We start from the raw sequence: 19,884 nt of genomic DNA on the forward strand, positions 1-19,884 counted from the left end.
GGCGCCATCCAGGAGTGGGATTTGGGAGTTCTCTGAACTGCTCAGAATCTTAGCTAGGGGCTCTCCAGAACCCCTGCGAACCCCCAGCAACCCACTCCTGCCTCAAACCCTCTTTTTGCTTGCTTGCTTGCTTGCTTGCTTGCTTCACACATGATGGAACCACAGGCAAGGGGGGAGAGGGAAGGAGAAAAGAGAACAATGGTGGGCAGATATCATTAAGCTAATTTACTCACTTGTATCAGATGTGACACAATTTGATGAAATCATTATTTTTATGGTAAATGCACTGGATGCATGCTGTCATTTTGACATCATTGCAATTTATTGCTGGCGCCTTGAGGTCTTGTGCAGGAAGTGCTGAATAATGAAACTGTTCAAGGTGCTTGCATGCAGATCAGGCCTCCTAAGATGAAATAATTCTAGAGCAGATCCTCCAGCAAACTTGCACATTGTTTTGAAACTCAGTGGTGGACCCCCACCCTCCAGATTTCTTTTGTGAAAAGAGCAAATCTTAACCAATTGGCCTTGTGGCTTTTTTTTTGTCCAACTATGAATTCTTTTCCCACAGGGATTTGTGGCAAAAATCATTTCATATACTAGTTCTGAATAACTACAGCTGGATCCAAGCGAAAATACATTTCTTACGGAGAAAAATAAAGGATGCAATAATGTTCCTAATATAAAACAAGGATATGAGTTTAAAAAAAAAATAGATTGAAGCCATTTCGAACAATTATTTTCTCTCCTACATACTGTATGTATTGCAGGTATCTTAATCCTGTTTTCTTCATGTCATGCACTTCCTTCAACCAAGATTATGGGGCCTTGAAATTCATATTTTAAAATAGCATATAATGAACCCGCAGGTAAGTCGATTTTTATCAGATGGCAGAAAGTTTTACGTAATTGCCTTAAAGGCTATTAACTCTGTAGTTAGGTTATCTGAAGGAAAGCTGCTGCATCTGCAGTGCATCAGGAGAAGACAAACATTCCCTTTTATCCCTCAGTTCTTCCCCTTTTATTCTGAGGTTTAAATAAAAATGTCAGAGTGACATTTTGCAGATTTCTTTATGGCTTGAATTAATTGGGAAGGAGACTGAGAGGAAGGAGAGGGCAGATGTGGGGGAAAAATAATCCTCCCTGACAATATGGTGGCCCTTCCAAAACTGGGGTACAGAGTGCATAAGTTTAGTGATGGATGCTTTAGAGCAGTGGTTCCCAAACTTTTTCAGTCCACCGCCCCCTTGGTGCTACAAACTCATCCTCGGTACCCGCCACCCAGGAGTGAGATTCAAATTTCTGTGGACGTGGCCTAATTTGAGGGTGTGGCTTGCTGGTCATGTGACTGGGTGGGTGTGACTTGTTGGTCACGTGACTGGCTGGGCATGGCTTGGATGGTCACATAACCAGGTAGGTGTGGTTTGGTGGGCATGTGACCTGGGTGGGTGTGGTTTGGTGACTGGCAAACCAAATACAAGTGGTCCTCACTTAATGGCCGGTTGTTTAGTAAGTGTTCTAATTTATGACTGGCCTCCCCAGAGCTACTTGACCTGTTTTTGGAGTTTTGACAGCCACGCACACACATACACACACACTCCCTTCCAACTCTGCTGGAGCAGGTCATTGGACTAGAATCAGCAAAACATCTCTGATTAGTTCTAGTAGTGAATAGCATCTAATCAGAGATGCTTTGCTGATTCTTGTTGATTTGTTTTATTTGTATTTGTTTATTTTATGTTGCTGAATTGCATTGACATGTGTGTCCCTTCTTGTGCACAGCCCAGAAGCTTTTGCTACCGACCTCTGGTTTTGCTCTACTTTTCAAATGTGCTGGCACTGCCGCGTTCTAGATGCCGGCCCCGCAGGTCCACCCCATTGAGCCCGCTGCTCTGGAGGCACCTGCCCAAGCAAGTCCGAGCAGAGCAGTGCACCAAGTCAATGGGGTGAGCCTGAGAGATGGAAAGAGAGAGAGAGAAAAGAAAGAGAGAGAGAAACAGAGGAGGAAGAAAAGAAAGAGAAAAGGGAAAGAAAGAAAAAGGGACAAAGAAAGAGGGGGGGATGGAAGGAAGGGACAGAAAGAAAAAGAAATAAAGAAGGAGGGAGGGAGGAGAAAGATAATGAGATATCTATTCTAGTCCAATCACCTGCTCCAGTAGGGTTAGAAGGGAGTGTGTATGTGTGTGTTCTCCTTGTAATTTACCAGTACATTTTGGTTTTGCCTTCTTCAGGATTGGCACTTTAATTCATTGGGGAAAAGTAATGTTTTAGGGTGGAGGTCTGGTCCAAAGCATCCTGTTTAAAGCCTCAACAAAATGTGAGAGCTTCCTGATAGTCTTGGCTATGTTTCGTCCACAAAACCTTTAATAGAAGCCAAAGATGTTTCAATGTGCTGGCAAAGATGTTTCAATGTGGAAAACAGCCTCAGTCTAAACTAGGCCTAATTTCAATCTGATGTATCAGCACTCTCTCTCTCTCTCTCTCTCTCTCTCCCTCTCCCTCTCCCTCTCCCTCCCAGACTGGCTTTGCTCTACTTTCCTGATGTGCCTGTGGAGCTGGCACTTCAAACATGGATGGATGGATAGATAGATAGAGACAGAGACAGAGAAACAGACAGACAGACAGGTAGGTAGGTATATTGATAGGTAGGTAGGTATATTGATAGGTATGTAGGTCAGGCAGGCAGGCACGAAGGCAGACCTTTTGGATGGATGGATGGATGGATGGATAGATAGATAGATAGATAGATAGATAGATAGATAGATAGATAGATAGATAGATAGATAGATAGATTAATTGATGGATGCATGGATGGATGGATGGATGAATGGATGGATGGGTAGGTAGGTAGGTAGATAGATAGACAGAAAGACAGATAGACAGACCTTTTGGATGGATGGATGGATGGATGGATGAATGGATGGATAGATTGGTAAATAGGTAGGAAGGCTTTGACCACATGCCCAATATCCAGAATCCTGCACAACCAAGCCCACCCCTCTTTGTAGTTGCCATGCCTGATGGCAAGTTCACAGGCTGCCCCTCCCACCAGGGATCAGCCTCCCAAGCGCCCCCCCTCCTGGGGCACTCACGTCGTAGAGGGTGGTGCTGTTCCCTGCTTCCTGGAGCCAGTGCAGGGCAGGATTGAGAAAGCCCAGGGCAGGCAGCGGTGCAGTGTTGGAAAAGTAGAGCAAAGCTGTGCCACTGCCGCTGCATTCGAGGCGCTGCCCCCGCAGGCATGTCGGGAAACATTGACTCCGGAGCCGGCGGCTCAATGGGTGAACCTGCAGGGCTGTCCGGTGCCTTGAATGCTCCCCTGCCACCTCTTAGTGGCCCTCTGCCGGCCCCCTTGGGGACACTAGAGGTGGCAGGGGAGCGGCACGTAGAACGCGGCTGTGGAAGCACATAAAGTGTCATTGGAGGCACCAGCTCCGGAGCGTTACTACAGTCAGTGGGTGAACCTGCAGGGCCAGAATGCCCCCCTGCCACCTCTTAGCACCCCCTGCCAGCCCCCTTGCCTCTTAGTGCCCCCATAAGGCATCCCAGTTTTAACCCATCCTATGTTTGGAGAACACTTTGTGACCAGTGGTGGGATTCAAATTTTTTCACTACCAGTTCTGTGGGAATGGCTTGGTGGGTATGGCAGAGGAAGGATACCATGAAATCTCCAGTCAGAGGTGGGATTTATCGGTTCTCCAAACTACTCAAAATTTCCGCTACTGGTTTTCACCTCTGTTTGTGATTCTCTGCTAATGTGGGTTTTAAGACTTTTTAAAGCCATGGAACTTGATCGTGTGTTCTTTTTTAAAAAAGAAAAAAACCTGATCAGGAAGTAAAACTCCAGTACTAACTAAAGAGAGCCAGTTTGGTCTAGCGGTTGAAGCACTAGGACAGAATGCAGAAGACCATGAGTTCAAGTCTTGCCTTGGCCATGAAAGCCAGCATAAGGCACTCTAATATATTCATAAAAAATTTCAGTGAGGGAATAGAAGGAAAACTTATTAAATTTGTAGACAAAGCATCTAAAGGAAGGACAAGAAGCAATGAATGGAAACTAATGAAGGAGAGAAAGAACATAGAACTAAGGAGAAATTTCCTGACAGTGGAACAATTATCCAGTGGAATGGCTTGCTCCAGAAGTAGTGGGTGCTCTATGACTGGAGATTTTTAAGAAGACATTGGATAGCCATTTGCCTGAAATGATATAGGGTCTCTTACTTGAACAGCGGGTTGGACTAGAAGAATCCAAGGTCCCTACCAACTCTCTTATTCTGATAAAATATGTAATCAAAAGAAATAAATAGAAATTGAAGGGAAGCTCCACCCCACATTTCTGACTGAACTGCTTAACAACCACTTTGGGAACCACTACTTTAGAGATAGTAGATAAAGAAGTAAAATTAAGAAAGTGTAATTTCTGAAGCTCTATATTTTAATTACTTCTAGTCAATAAGTACACTGTTGTCATGAGCATGACAGATGCCTCACATATGGCAGATGAATTGTACTTATGCCAAGATATTTTTTTTTATTTAGAAATTGCATTTAATGAGAAAAATGTGAGTATTGATTTTAAGAAATCTGGATAAGAAGCCGAAAAGCAATATTGCTTGAGAACTTCCCTTCTTCTTTGCCATCTCTTGCCATAATTCTGACGGTAGTCTTTGTCCCGATTTTTCTCTGCAGATTTTCTCTATGGATCAAGAAGGTTAAGTTAAATATTTGAAATTGTGAATAGTGCTCTCGAAGAGGCTTCTTTAAGGAGCCTTCATGGACATAATTAGATAGGACCTCAGTAGATTTGTCCAGCCAAGGAACTGATCTCTCCTTGATTAGTTTCCATTTGTTGCTTCTTGTCCTTCTTTCAGATGCTTTGTCTACAAATTTAATAAGTTTTCCTTCTATTCCCTCACTGAAATTTTTTATGAATATATTAGAGTGCCTTATGCTGGCTTTCATGGCCAAGGCAGGACTTGAACTCATGGTCTTCTGCTTTCTGTCCTAGTGCTTCAACTGCTAGACCAAACTGGCTCTCTTTAGTTAGTACTGGAGTTTTACTTCCTGATCAGGTTTTTTGTTTTTTTTTAAAAAAAAACATGATCAAGTTCCATGGCTTTAAAAAGTCTTAAAACCCACGTTAGCAGAGAATCACAAACAGAGGTGGTATTCAGCAGGTTCTGACCAGTTTTGGAGAACCAGTAGCGGAAATGTTGAGTAGTTTGGAGAACCGGCAAATCCCACCTCTGACTGGAGATTTCACAGTATCCTTCCCCTGCCACACCCACCAAGCCATTCCCACAAAACTGGTAGTGAAAAAATGTGAATCCCACCACTGGTCACAAAGTGTTCTCCAAACATAGGATGGGTTAAAACTGGCACACCAACTTGGAGGAAAATGCCAATACAGTCTCCCTGTATTCACACCAGTGGTGGGATTCAAATAATTTAACAACTGGTTCTCTGCCCTAATGATTGGGTGGGCATGTGACTGGGTGGATATGGCCAACTTGATTGGTCTCACCATAGGAAATTTCTCCTTAGTCCAACTCACAATCAAATAGCACAATAAAATAGAACTGGTCCAATATTTAGAATAGAATAGAATAACAGAGTTGGAAAGGACCTTGGAGGTAATCTAGTCCAACCGTCTGCTTAGGCAGAAAACCCTACACCACTTCAGACAAATGGTTAGCCAATCTCTTCTTAGAAACTTCCAGTGTTGGAGCATTTACAACTTCTGGAGGCAAGTTGTTCCACTGATTAATTGTTCTGACATGAAATTTGAGGGGCTCCTATAAAAATGAGGGAGTCAATCTATTTTCCAAAGCACCAAAAGGCCCAAAAAGAAACAATACAATTAATGGAAACTAACCAAAGAGAGAAGCAACCTAGGACTAAGGAGAAGTTTTCTAAGGGTGAGACCAATCAACCAAAGGAATAGCTTGTCTTCAGAAGTTGTGGGTGCTCCATCACTAGAGGCTTTCAAAAAGGGTGAGGGAAGTACACCCCAAAAGGACAGCGACAGGAACTACTAAAACAATGCAGAAAGATTAAAGCAGCCATTCCCCTTTTTAAAAAAAGTCACCCCCAAAGCAAATGCAGCAGCTGAGAGGGAAACTAAGAGCAGCTGATTGTGCTAATTGAAAGCCTGGGCGTATTGCCAAAAGCCATTAACCCTTCCAACACTATTATTCTATGTTCTCTATGTTCTAAATTGGGTGCTTCACAGCAGAAGCAATACAGCTGGCTGGACCACACATGCATTAAATTCATGGCCTGTATGATCAAGCTACATCATTGTCTCCCCCCCCCCCATCTTTCCCCCCAGGAAGAAACAAGAAGTAGCGAACAGTGCAGCAGCTATAAAAGGTCTTGGGGAACTCCAGGGAGTATTAACTGATCACAGAAGTGTTACTTAATATGTTTTATAATGAAAATGTTTGTAATCTTGTTCTTCCTGAAGGGAAGAGGTTAATCCCATCCCTAGATGGGTGATTGATGGGTTTCCCTGCCCTAATCCTTCTATGTGAAGCACACACATAGAATGGGTAGGAAAAAATTTGTAAACCCACCACTGCAGGTACTGTACATATCAGGTTCTCTGTTGAATATTCCTGGACTGATTGAGTAAGTATAAATGAAATACTCTTTCAGTTACCCCTTGATTAACAAGTCCTTTCTAAACTGGTTTGTTTTCTTCAACATGATTCCTGGCTTCTCTCAGGAATGACACAAATGAAGAGAATGTGATGGTTTTAGTCAGGTAGGAATAAGAATCATCAGCCCTGTGATGGTTGTGTGTTGTACCATATACCTGTTTATCTCCACAAACATCTACCTACATTGTACAGGTAGTTCTTGGACTTTGATTTTGAAGAGATTTCCTGTTATAAGAACTGTTTTATACATGTTCATGCTTACTGTCTATGGAGATTCTCAGTCATCCAGGTCATGGTTGTCCCAATGATGCTTTTTCAAGAGGCAACTGTGCTTTCTATTTTTTTCTTTGCAGACATTTCTCTTCTCATCCAAGGTGAGCTGAAGAAACTTCTTGGGTGAGAAACAAAATGTCTTCAAAGAAAAAAACAGAAAGTCCAGTGGTCTCTTGAAAAAGCACCTTTGGGACATTAATGCTTACTATTTGCAAACTAAATGTATAATATTTTGGAGAAGATCTGTGAATTTTAATAAGGTTGTATATTATAAATGACAAAAATATCAAGGCACGGGAGGTGATGCTGATAGAGATACAGATCAAAAATAGTCAAGATTGCCTTTGCTTCATAATTTGTACTAAATGTGTAATATCTAAGCCGCCTATTCAAAGCAACATTAGTGAACCAACTTTAATGTTTTTTTTTCCCCTCACTGTCAATAAGCCATAAAATTACATCCTTTTAAAACACTCTTGGTATGAATAGAACAAAAAAGAAAAGGCAGGGAATAATCATCTTGAGAAAGAATAATGAGATAAATAATGACTAAGCTTGCCAGATTCCAGGACATTTCTGGAGATGTTGTATTCTGAATTCATTGTAATGAGCTGGGGTTTGGTTTCTCCCTTTACAAATCAAATAAGGTAAAATAAAATAAATACTTGAATTCATTCTAGCCACCTGCACAATGGATCGTTGCCCAGTTCATTTCCTTTGTGAGATAGAAGTGTTCTCGTGTAAGCCATATAGTGTTCCTCTCAGTTAAGCTGCTGTTATAAAGGCAGCATTTTCATAGCAATAAAGACAATGGCAATGTTCTTTGGAAAAGAAGGCGGGATGGAGGTGGGTAGGTCTTCTTTATTATTTGATAGTGACTGACCTATATTCATGCAACATAGGGATGGTAAGGCATTAATCATTATAGTAGCAAAAGGGATGACCTGACTTGGTGCAAAATTATACCCAAACAACCATGGAATTGGCAGTCCGAACAAGTGTGTTATAGTGGGCAGGGATAAGACCTACCTGGATAATCTCCCCTTCCTCCTCCAATATCCATTCAGAATTCACTCTGTACTGAAAATCTTTTCAACTGATTTCTGGGGTCAGCAAGCTTCAAAAGAAACAAAAGTCCTCCATTGCTTAATCAATTAATGTGCCCTTTTATCTCTAACTGATATTCCTATGGACTTTAAGAATACCTGCCCTTTCCTCCGGGGCAGAGCGGGGTGCAGGAAGGCAAATTTTATATTTAGGCCATCTGAAACTTTCATCGGATCGCACGACATGAAAGCATTTCCCAGAATTCAGACATCTGGTCTGGGTTTAGATAGACTTAAATGTTAAGAGAAGGGGTATCTTTGTAACATAATGGTTCATAAGATTAAATTGCAATACATCCAGGCCTAGATCAAAACTGTTTTGTTTGCCTACATGTTTATGTCAGATTGTATATTGTACTAAGTTTCCTGGCTGAGTTTGTTCAGTGAATGTTCTTTTATTTAGGTGCAATTGTTATGTGTCTTTATATTTAACACTCTGATATCGATAGAAATTAATATAATTAGGAACATGCATGTTTCTTGTTTTTATGGTTGTTTTAAGATGTATTTTTATTGTTCTGTTTTTATTGTATGGTGCCCAGTCACATTCATGAGATGGGCGGCTACATAAAGTAAAATAAAATAATAAAACAAAATAAAATATGATATCTTAATAACTAATACATGTATTGCATAAGATTTTGTGACTGAGAGCAGTAGAAGAAATTTGTTGGCCTTTAAAATGCCAATGATTGGTTGTATATGCTGCAAAAACTCTGCCTATGGCAATTGCAAGGACAAAAGGTAAATTTAAATGCAGTTAATGAAGGAAAAAACATGGAAATGCTTCGAAATTATGGTCAATAGGACAAGAAGAGATTAAAGATAATTTAAACATCATATGAGGAAACAGCCTCAGTCATTTAGGGATTCCCCCACTTGTATTTTGCACAGAGGTGAAAAGAAATTAAACTTTTTGTCTCCGGTCCATTTCATTTAACGTTAAATCCTAAAGTTCAATCCAAAAATTTCTTTTTATTTAATTAGCTTTATACCACATGGTTTTTTCTCCTTAAAAGTTGATTGACTTGTAATGTGCAAATAGTTGTTCATTCTTTTTTTTTCTTTTTCTTTTTGCTTTGTTCCACCTAATTATGTAGCTGCCAATCTTAAAGCATGCAAAAGAGATAAATTTGAAAACATTCTTGGCTTTGGTTATACTACAGATAGAATTGTTATTTTTCTTCTCACAAGGGAGAGACAACGCTATGTTAAATTTTTGCAGGCCAACATTTTTTTAAAAAAATTCAGTGAATCTAACAGGAAAGAAAGGAATTGACAGGCATGTAATTATTTGACTATTCCTACTTTTGTCACTTTTCCTCCCTCCTGCCACTCTTTATACCATTTCTTGCCTTATGTTAACAAAGTCCAGGATCTCTTTTACATAAGAACAATCTGCAGGCATGAACAGAGTGACAGTAACAGGTCTTAGCCAAAAAAAAGTATTAGATATCGAAGCTGTTCAGAACTCAACTTAATGAATCCAATTTTTTGGCATGAGGGAGATTTCATTACTTCCTTTAAAAATGTACGTATCTGTAAGAAAATTGCTTTTATAGAAAGGAAAGGTGATAAATGCATGTGTCCTATCTTTCACCCATCTTCTAGCTCTGCTGAAATATTTCTCTGTTGAAAAAAGGAAGCTCTGCAGACAACTCATTACATCTCAGCAGCCATTATGAGTTCCAGAACCCTCTCAAAATTCACATTGCAAAATTTTGCTAGCAAGCCCATCCCAATTTGTAATTTTGTGGTTTTCTTGTTGTTGTTGTCTCCACCCCATCTGAAATTTCCACTTGATTTCTCTTAAGTATAGAAAGAGGCCCAGTAAACCATGCCAAAATTCAGATGTATAGAATCTGCTGCAAACACACTTCAGATTCTGTGAACTTCTTTAGATGATGTTTTAGAAAATCATTGCTTACTAAATTACACTATTGATATGGCAACTATAGGCATTATCATGTATGAATAAATGCCACTGAAGTCAGTGCAAATTGTTTTTCAGTAATAATTCAACTCTAATCCTATGCCCATTCTCTCTCTCTCTCCTCCCTACACACACACACACACACACACACAAACACACATCCCTCCCCCGCCCCCCAGTGTGTGTAATAAATGCATTCTTCTGCAGAGTCTTGGACCAGTGGTGGGATTCAAATTTTTTACTACCGGTTCGGTGGGTGTGGCTTGGTGGGTGTGGCAGGGGAAGGATACTGTAAAATCTCCAGTCAGAGGTGGAATTTGCTGGTTCTCCAAACTACTCAAAATTTGCACTACCAGTTCTCAGAACTGGTCAGAACCTGTTGAATTCCACCTCTGTCTTGGAGGCATTACTATTAATCTGTGTTTTATTTTGGTTTTAGTTTTGGGGGAGTTTTTTTTTTTACTGTGTTCATATTAACTTTGCAAGGAACTGAACTGTGCTGAATCAATGAGACCCCAGTTTAAATTGCATTTAGATTGTCAACAAAGGGCTTAAGCTTAGCAGGTTTGGAACACTTTTAACAAGCTAGCAAGAATCCATTATACCTAAGCTGGAAATTTAGCAATGCTTACAAACATTGTATAGACCTGTACTGGGAATAGGTTCAATTTAACCCAGACTTGCTTTTCTCAAGCTCATTCTAAGGAGCTCCCCCTTTAGTATACGTTTCCTTGCTTGAAGGGAGAACTTTTGCCCATGGCTAGTAGTGAGTCTAATTTTAGGGCTTAGCTTTGATCATTTGTTAGTGGAAGCAGCACTGTTTCCTTCCAGTGCAGAAACTATCTGGTATTTAGTCTTAGAATTGTTGGGATAAAGATTTTACAACATAAAAATAGCATTGTATGAGTCATAAGCAATATACACAATAAGGCCATTAGAGAATGATTCACGTTTGATAATCTCATTTCTGAACAAGATTGTTTAATCCAACATGTTCATCAAGTAGGATGGATATGTAATCTACTAGAGATGGGACAGCCCTGTACTACAAGAATTATCAAGTCCAACTGAACAACAAAAACTAATAAAAAGAAAAGACACATTATTAATATCCAGACAGCTTAGGACAAATTAAATGATTTTGGATTAAGACAAGTAGAACCTACATGACTAATATTATATTAAATATGAAGTTTTGTTTGTGATAAAAAAGATGATGGGACATACCAGGATATTACAGCAATAGTAGTAGGAAGATGAAATATGCATTGTAGATGGGAAGATCTTAAAAATAAATATAGGAACTTAATTGAGAAAATTAGACTGAAGAGGTTGGATAACTGAAATGTGTTTTCAAAGATGAGCAAAATGTATTAGAAAGTTTGGATATTTTTTATGTATAAAAGTATTGGTTTCACTAGTAAACTGGTTAAACTGAATTCACCAGACATCTGAATAATTTTCAAAATAATTAATGATCAAAAAGTGTATGTCACGTTGATCATCCTCATGTCTGTGTTTCAGTAACAATTTTTATATAATGTTATTACCTTCTCCTTCTCTCCAACTTACAACTGGAGGACCTAAAAGCTGTTCTTAGTTATTCTAATGTTAAGGTAGTTTTAAATTTCCTTTTTCCCAACATTTTTTCCCACAGACACAATTTAGAAAAGTTCACTGACAAGGTCAGGGTTGGATCTGCCCAACTCCCATTGGCCAATTCAGACTTGAGATGCATCTGTCCTCAAATCCATGAGGAGGACGTCCTCCATGACCTTTTTGACTTGGGCTGCTGGGAAGTTCAGACATCTGGCTTTTGCAGTAGGATCTGCCCACACAGTCCTTGTCTGGTGCTTTCTGGAGCATTTGTCAGGTCTGAGGCAGTTACATGAGAAATGCACTTTCATGGGAATGATTCAGATTTCTTGTTAAACAATGGTTTAACATTCTTGTGAAAGAGCACCGACCGGTGCTTAAAAAATAGCATTAGGACATTCTTCAGAGAGCTGTGTAGAATGTTGATTTAAACAAATAATAATAATCTGATTCCAATAGCTGTATGTTGATGGCTCTGTCTTCAATGATTGCACTACAGATATGATAGCTGAAAAGTATTTTGTGGAACAATACTTTATACTGTTTCATAATTGGAGTTTCAGGAGCAGTACTATTTTGCCTGATCCTCAGGCTAGGTCTGGGTGCTGCCAGTCACAGGGACTTATTAGCACTGCCATTTCCTTGAGGAGAGAACTTGCTCATTGTTTATCCCATTACACCAGACAGCTTTCCTCTTTGCCACTTAACTTCTTACAGTATCAGTTCCCAATATTCCTCACAACCCATTCTCCAGACCTGTGACATATCGGTTGAACTACTAGTGAACACAGTGCAAACTTCTCAGAATGGCCCAGCACCGTCTCAATAACCTAGGGGTGTCAAACTCGTGGTGTCACATTGTCGTCATGTTACGTATTGCATCTTTTTCTCCTTCGCTAAACAGGGGGTGGGGGTGGCCCAAGTGTGACACATCCAGCCCACAAGCTGCAAGTTTGACACCCCTGTAATGGCCCAAGGGACAGATCCCAGGCACAGAGAAGGAGTGCTGAGTGAAATGGGAGGGAAATTGGGAGAGCTCTTTCCCACTTCATTCCATTTCCCTTCGCCTTGTCTACCTATGCTCCAAATGAACTCAGCTGTCAGATCTTATGATCTGTCCCTTGGACAACTTCCCTTGCAGGAAGATATAGGAAGAAATGTAATTGAAGTAAAATTTTGAAGTAAGAGCTTGAATTCCAGTTGCTTCACCTGTAATATTCAGAAGTCTCTTCACTTTTTATTGTTTTCCATGCTTGGATCAATTCATTTTCTGAATTTCTATTTCTTGGATTCTTTACTTTGACCTGATGTGGCATTAGACTATGGGTCTTTGGGGTATTTCACCAAATTATCAAATTTCATTTGTGATTATTCTCTATTCTATAATACTCTATTATTTTGTATTGTTGCTCCTTATTTGAAAACAAAAGTCATGTTATATTGTATTCTTTTATTTAATTTTAGCCCATCTTTAATGTTTTTTATAAATAATTCAAGGCAGCAAACATACCTAATACTCCTTCCTCCTCCTCTTTTCTCCACAACAACAATCCTGAGAGGTGAAACTTCCGGTTTGAGCTTCTTCGGCAACGGACCAAAATCCACGATCATGCATGGTTTCGATCCATGCTCGCCACTGGGGTGCCCCAAGCCGGCTGGATTTGGGGCTAAGCCATCCCATAGAGGTGGGGAAGAGCAGGGAGACCACCAGCAGGGTCAAGGAGAGCCGCATCTCTCCTCCTCAGCTGGCCATTACTCCCTTTCCTGAAGGCGGTTGCAGCGGTGGTCAAAAATGGCCACCTCAAAGAAGAACTCAACTGGAAAAGAATGTGCAGGAGGAAGATAAGAAGAGAAAGTTTTGGTTGACTGGGTTAAACTGAAAAAGCAACAATGTAAGGTACCCTGGAATTTGAACTATAAAAAAATAACATTGTTCCCGAAGAAGACTTTGAAGCAGCGAAGGAGAGAGGGAAGGGAAAGGATTTGGCTTTTTTTTTCTTCCCTTCCTTATACTAACAGCTAAGAGATTTAAGTATGAAATTGACAAAAATCCACTTTGACATCAATAGGCATTTAAGCTGAAAATAAAATGTCAAAGGGATAATAAAGACTTTTGGATACTCAAAAACCTTTAAAAGCAGGAAAGGAGAGAAAAGGAAAGAATAAAAGGGCAGGATCTGGAGAAATGGAGGAGAATGCCTAGAACTAAAAAGAACTTACAGTGATACCTTAACAAGATTCCTGAAAGATACATTCTAATTGAAACTTTGTAATGAAATAATAGAACCCCAGGAAGAGAAAGTGGAAAAAAGAAGCAAGAAGAAACAGCTTTAGATTATTTGGATTATTTGGTGATTTTTGGATTCTTGGCTATTGGATTTAAATGACTAAAATCAATCTGGTGGTTGTTTAAAAGTGTTTAAAATGGCATCACTTTTAGAAGAGCTGAAAATGGAACTTAAAAAACAGAAAGAAGATGCACAAGAAGGAAGAGATTTTTTTGGCTTCGTATTTCAATTCTTAGAAATGGAGATCTGGAACTATGAGAAACAACAAGAAACACTTGTAGAACAAGAAGCTTGGGACAAAGAAGAAGCCATTTTTAATGATCAAGTAATTTTATGTGGGGAAAAAAAGGAAAGGGGGAAAGAGAGTGAAAAGTTTAAGATTTGAAAAAACAGCAAAGAAAAAGAATAGTTTGAAAAATAATTACAATATTAGGAAGCAACAGAAGAGAGGATCACAGAAGAGAGAATTAGAAGTAGGGAGACAAGGGGGCAAAAAGGGGAGGGAGAAGAAGAGAGGGAAGAAGGAAAGGAAAAGAAGTTATAAAAGACAGAAACAAGATATAGAGAAATAGGGAAAATGTATAAGGATTGAAAGTATAAGCCTATTTAGAGATAATGGGTGAAATTTTTACTGAAAAGGGGATTCTGCAAAGATACATAAGGTAGTATTGTTATATTAGAAATAGAAATAATTTTAGAAAATATGAAACAGTGTATGATTAAAATGATGGATAAAATACTTATTGTAATGCAATGGAATGTTTGTTAATAAATAAATGAAATAAAATGAATGAGAGAATGAAATTAGGAAAGGATGGGAACATTTTAATTATTATTAATGATTTATAAAAATATAAGTGAAGAGAAATATGGAAAAAAGAATTGATTATGGAAAGTTTATAAGTGTTCACAAGGAAGTATGATATTCAATTGAAAAGAAATGTTAAAGATGTTAAGATTCTAACTAATATTAATGATAGAATTGAATTGGAATGGAATGAGTGTTTTATTTACTATTGTTATATATATATATAACAACTGGAAGGGTTGAGCCTGCTGTGAGTTTTGAATTTGATGCATCTGAAGACGGAAGGTTTGAGCCTGCTGTGAGTTTGGAGTCTGATGTATCAGAGGACACAAGTGTGAGTGATGAGGAGGGGTTGGCATTGGAATTGGAGCCTGCTCTAAGGAGAGATGCAGATGTGAGCCAGGAGGATGAGAGAGTGTCGGAGACACAATCATCTCCAGAACCTTCCACTTTATTCATACATCAGGTGTCAGCAGTTGATCCATAGAAGGTGCCAGAGGCTTCGAGTGATGATGAGACTGACGGATGTTGGCTTGATGTTAGGACTAGAAGAAGATTGAAATGTCAATCACAATTTGAAAAGAAACGTCAAGCCAGAGATTAATTAGAGAGATTGACACGCCCCTTCAGGGTATATAAGGAAGTGTGCTGGCTCTTAATCCTTGTTCGAAGCAAAGTGTCTTTTGTTTTGGAGAATGCGTCTGACTCTCTCAGCTGCAGCGTCTTGATTTATGGTTAGCTCGGACTTGCCAGACAGATTCCAGGAAGACTGCCAAGGACTGTGTAAACAGAAACAGTTAACTCTGCCGTGTCTGGGTTTGTCTGTTTGAGCATTTGAACTTTGGATTCTCACCTGTGGATACAGGTGAGACAGAATATGTGTGTGTGTGTGTGTGTGTGTGTGTGTGTGTGTGTGTGTGTGTATGTATGGGTCTTTGGTTATTCGGGTTTTCTCCCGCGTAAGATTCGAAGTATCTAGGCAACGTTTCGATGAAGTCTCATTCATCATCTTCAGGCTTCTGTCTCCGGCTCTGTGCTTCTCAGAGTGATGTGAGATTGCAGCTGCTGTCCCAACCAATCAGGATGAAGAAAAAAACATTCTGGCACAGCAGTAGGCTATAATGATGTGGGAAAATACCTGAACAAAGCTGAATACCATATATATATATATATATATATATATATATATTCGTAGATTTTCACGGGTACAGGTATGTAGGTCTAGGTGTGTTCGAGTCTTTTCCCATGTAAAATTAAGAGTATCTTGGCAATGTTTCAGTGAGGTCCCACTCACCATCCTCAGGCTGGTGCTTTCAGCTTTGTGCCAGTGCAAGCAGTGTGTGATCGGAGCTGCCGTCTCTCTATGGTGGTGGGGGCTGGTGTGCTGGGCTGGTTGGCTGCACTGCTGCCTCTTGATTGGTTGATGGAGATGATGTTGGTATAATGGGCTGTGTGGTGGTCTTGTGAGTTTTGTTGTGGAGATATGCTGGATCTTGTGCTGTAATCTCCTGGGTCATTTGTTTTGTAGTGATTTTTTTTCCATTAGCCTCTCGTGTTTTAATGGCTTGGGTAATGGGTTGTGTGATGGGCTTGCGAGTTCTTTTGTTGTGGTATCCTGGGTCCTGCGTTGTAATCTCCCGGCTCGTTTGTGTTTTGATCTCTTTTCCATTAGCCTCCTGCATAGTAACGGCTTGGGTAATGGGTTGTGTGATGACCTTGTGAGACTTATTGCTGTGGTATCCTTGGTCTTGTGCTATGATATCCTGGATCATTTGCTGTGTTGCAACTTCTTGAGTTCTTGTGGTATAATTTCCTGAGTTTTCTGATGTGATATCCTCAGTAGGTGGCTGTGATGTAGCATTCTGGGTTTTAGTCTGGCTTCGAGTTTCAGGTCTGGGTCTGTGTTCTTGGCATGTGTCACGCCGAGCGACCGGTCCGTTGTTCCGTCGGCGTCCTTCCGCTGCCTATGGAATTCCCCGCAGGGAAGAAGTTTAGCGGGACCCTCGCAAGGGTGAATACCAATAACAGACACCAGACATCCGATTGTTTCAAAGGAGGGAGCACATCGCACCCGGGGCAGGTGGAATGGTCCCGGCGGCCCCGATTGCTTTGCACAAACCTCTTTTATTATTTTCTTTCAAGCGGGCGGGGGAGCACAAAGGAGGTAGCAGAATTTTACCTTATATGGAAGAAATCATAAACAAAGAACAAAGAACAAAGTATGTGATAGTTTGCAAGCTTGCAAGTATACTTATCATACTTAGCTAACGTGTCCTGGGACGGAGAATTGTTTCGCGATCGTACTGAAACATTTTGTGGTTGGCTAAAACAGGGTCATCAGATATGTGCAAATATCCTTGTGTCCGTGTTTGGCAATGCCCTGTTGCACCAGTTCGTACGAGGAGGAACACTCACCTTCTGATTCTTCATCACTCATAGCCAATAGGGCTCCTTTGGGAGCATAGGAGGCATTTGTATCTATTTTATTCTCTGACTCTTCGTCAGAAGACCACTCCAGGAGAGGCTGTTTAACGGAATCTTTGGATACAATAACAGATGTGAGAAAACTGACCGTTTTTTGAGTATTATTGATTTCACTATCAAGTGTTTGTAAGCGACCCTTTAAGAATTTTAGCAATCGTCCCATAACACATGGACCTATTAAACAGGCAAGGCATAGCAATATCAGAGGACCGGCTACAGCAGACAACAAGGTAGTTAACCATGGAGAAAAATTGAACATGCCTTGATACCATGCTTGATTTTGCTGTCGCTCATTTTCTCTATCCTTCAATCGTTTGCGTAATTCAACCATTGAATCTTTAACAATACCTGAGTGATCAGCATAAAAACAGCATTCTTCTTTTAAGGCTACACATAATCCCTCTTAGCTACAGGCATGTGTCAGCTTGTTTGGTTTTGGAGTCGTGGGAGGGGTGTGACAGCTGGCAAAGCAGACATGGTCTGTTTCTGGATGGTGGTTGTCCTTCATTTATAGGATGGGCTTGGGCCTGGGTCTGATGAGGGGGATTGGCGGTGGTGTACTCTGTTGTTTCAGGTCTGGTGTTGGTTTTCGTGGTTGGAACTCATTTGTTGGTGAGGTTTAGCTTCCAGATGTCTGGTAGGAGTGAGGTATCGTCTCGTCTATTCATGTAATGGGGGTGTTTCTCTATTTCGATGGCTTCCCTGATTATTCTCTTGCTGGAGTGTTCACTGTTGGATATTAATTTGGTTTCTTTGAAATTAATTTCATGTCCTATGGCTTTAAAGTGCTAGAAGAGGAAGGAAGTATTTTCTTCTCTTCTGACTGTGTTTTTGTGTTCTATGATGCGTGCATTTATTCTCCTGTTGGTTTGTCCAATGTATGTTTGTATACAGAACAGAAGCCTGATGATGGCAGATGAGATTCTGCTGAAACATTGCTACAACTTTAAAAGCACAACTATAATGACATGGGAAAATACCTGAACAAAACTGAATACCATACATATAGATACCCGCAAACCTTAAGAAAATAAATTATATATATATAGTATTCAGCTTTGTCCGGGTATTTTCCCACATCATTGTATTTGTGTTTTTAAAGTTGTAACAACAACTGAAAAAAAAAAACTTTAAAAGCACAAGTACAATGACATGGGAAAATACCCAAACAAAACTGAATACCGTACATGTAAGTACCTGCGAAAACTTAAGAATGTATATATATATATATATATATATATATATATATATATATTCTGAGGTTATATATATAATATTAAGAATATATATATTCTTAAGTTTTCGCAGGTACTTACACGTATGGTATTCAGTCATATATGTGTGTGTGTGTGTGTCTGTGTGTGTTTTCTTAAGTTTTCGTGGGTATTTATATGTATGGTATTCAGCTTTGTTCGGGTATTTTGCCACATCATTATAACTGTACTTTTAAAGTTGTAGCGATGTTTTGGCAGAATCTCATCTGCCATCATCAGGATTTTGTATTGTACATATAAATATAAATACATATAAATGAAAACTTAAGAATAGCATGAGCAACTCAGGAGTAATGCTGCAAGGTGATGGGCCCTCCCTCAAGAGGATAAAAGCCAGGTTTGAAGAGGCGTTCTTTGCAGAAGGCAAAGACGCTCTGAAACTCAGCCTCATGGACATTATAGTTAGTACTTGAAAACTCTTGTAAACTATTTCTTATCTGGGTTTTTGGCAGCCTTGAAGAACAACTTGGCAAGGCTCTTTCTTGTCGGAGCTAATTAGCAGGAAGAAGCCTTTTATCTGTGAAGAAACAGAATTCATGAATGAAACCTTAAAAGGTGGGGGCTGCTGCCTTTGTTTTATGTTTGCTCTCTTGGAACCTGGTTGGATCAGAATAGTGCTTCATCTATATTCATTTTGTCTGGAGTCCCAAAGAAGTTCATGCCTTGCCATCAAATTAACATTTCAGAAGTAAGCCTTGAATCTCCCATACCCACACTATGCCATTGGCAGGCGGTTTTTGTAATTTTTATGCAAGCCTATATCTTTTTGATTCTTCTACTTAGTGATAGTTTTTCTCATAATGCTTAAGAAGCACCCTACCATTAAGTGTCAGTCTGAGTGTGCCGCATTCAAGTATGTGCCAATTAGCTGTACAAATACATTAATTACCAGAGTTTTCTAGCTAAGAGGAGGGGTTTTTTTTTTTTGACCCCAGACCTTGGTGTAAAGAAGTTACTCTTGTAATTATAAAGTCAACTGGCATTTACGGTATCTAAAGCATGATTTCAAGTTCCTCACACAAAATGGTTCCAGAAACTGCTGTTTCTGAAATATTTCCAGAACACACAAGGTAGCTATGGGGTTCCCAAGTTTTATGTAGTTTTACTTGGCTGTTATGTTATTATTTATTTATCTGGAAATTTTGCGTGCCATTTATTCCTTTAATAGCTCTGTTTGTTTACAAAAATGTAATAAAATATCCATATGAACAACACTATAAAACCTGCATTTTAAAAAACTATAAAATCTAACAGATGGAAACAAAATAAAATAGGAATAATACAACATTAATTTATTTATATTGTGTGTGTGTGTGTGTGTGTGTGTGTGTGTATTGATCCCCTTATATTACTGGCTCTGGTTCAATAATATACATTTTAAAAAGGGATAGGAATGAGGTGAGAATCTACCAACTCAATTTCAATTCAGGGAAAAGGATTATGTGTAAATATCTTTAAAGTTATTT

This window comes from Pseudonaja textilis, chromosome 3 (genome assembly GCF_049901715.1).
Source record: "Pseudonaja textilis isolate UNSWEBS1 chromosome 3, rPseTex1.2, whole genome shotgun sequence".
Lineage (NCBI taxonomy): Eukaryota > Metazoa > Chordata > Lepidosauria > Squamata > Elapidae > Pseudonaja > Pseudonaja textilis.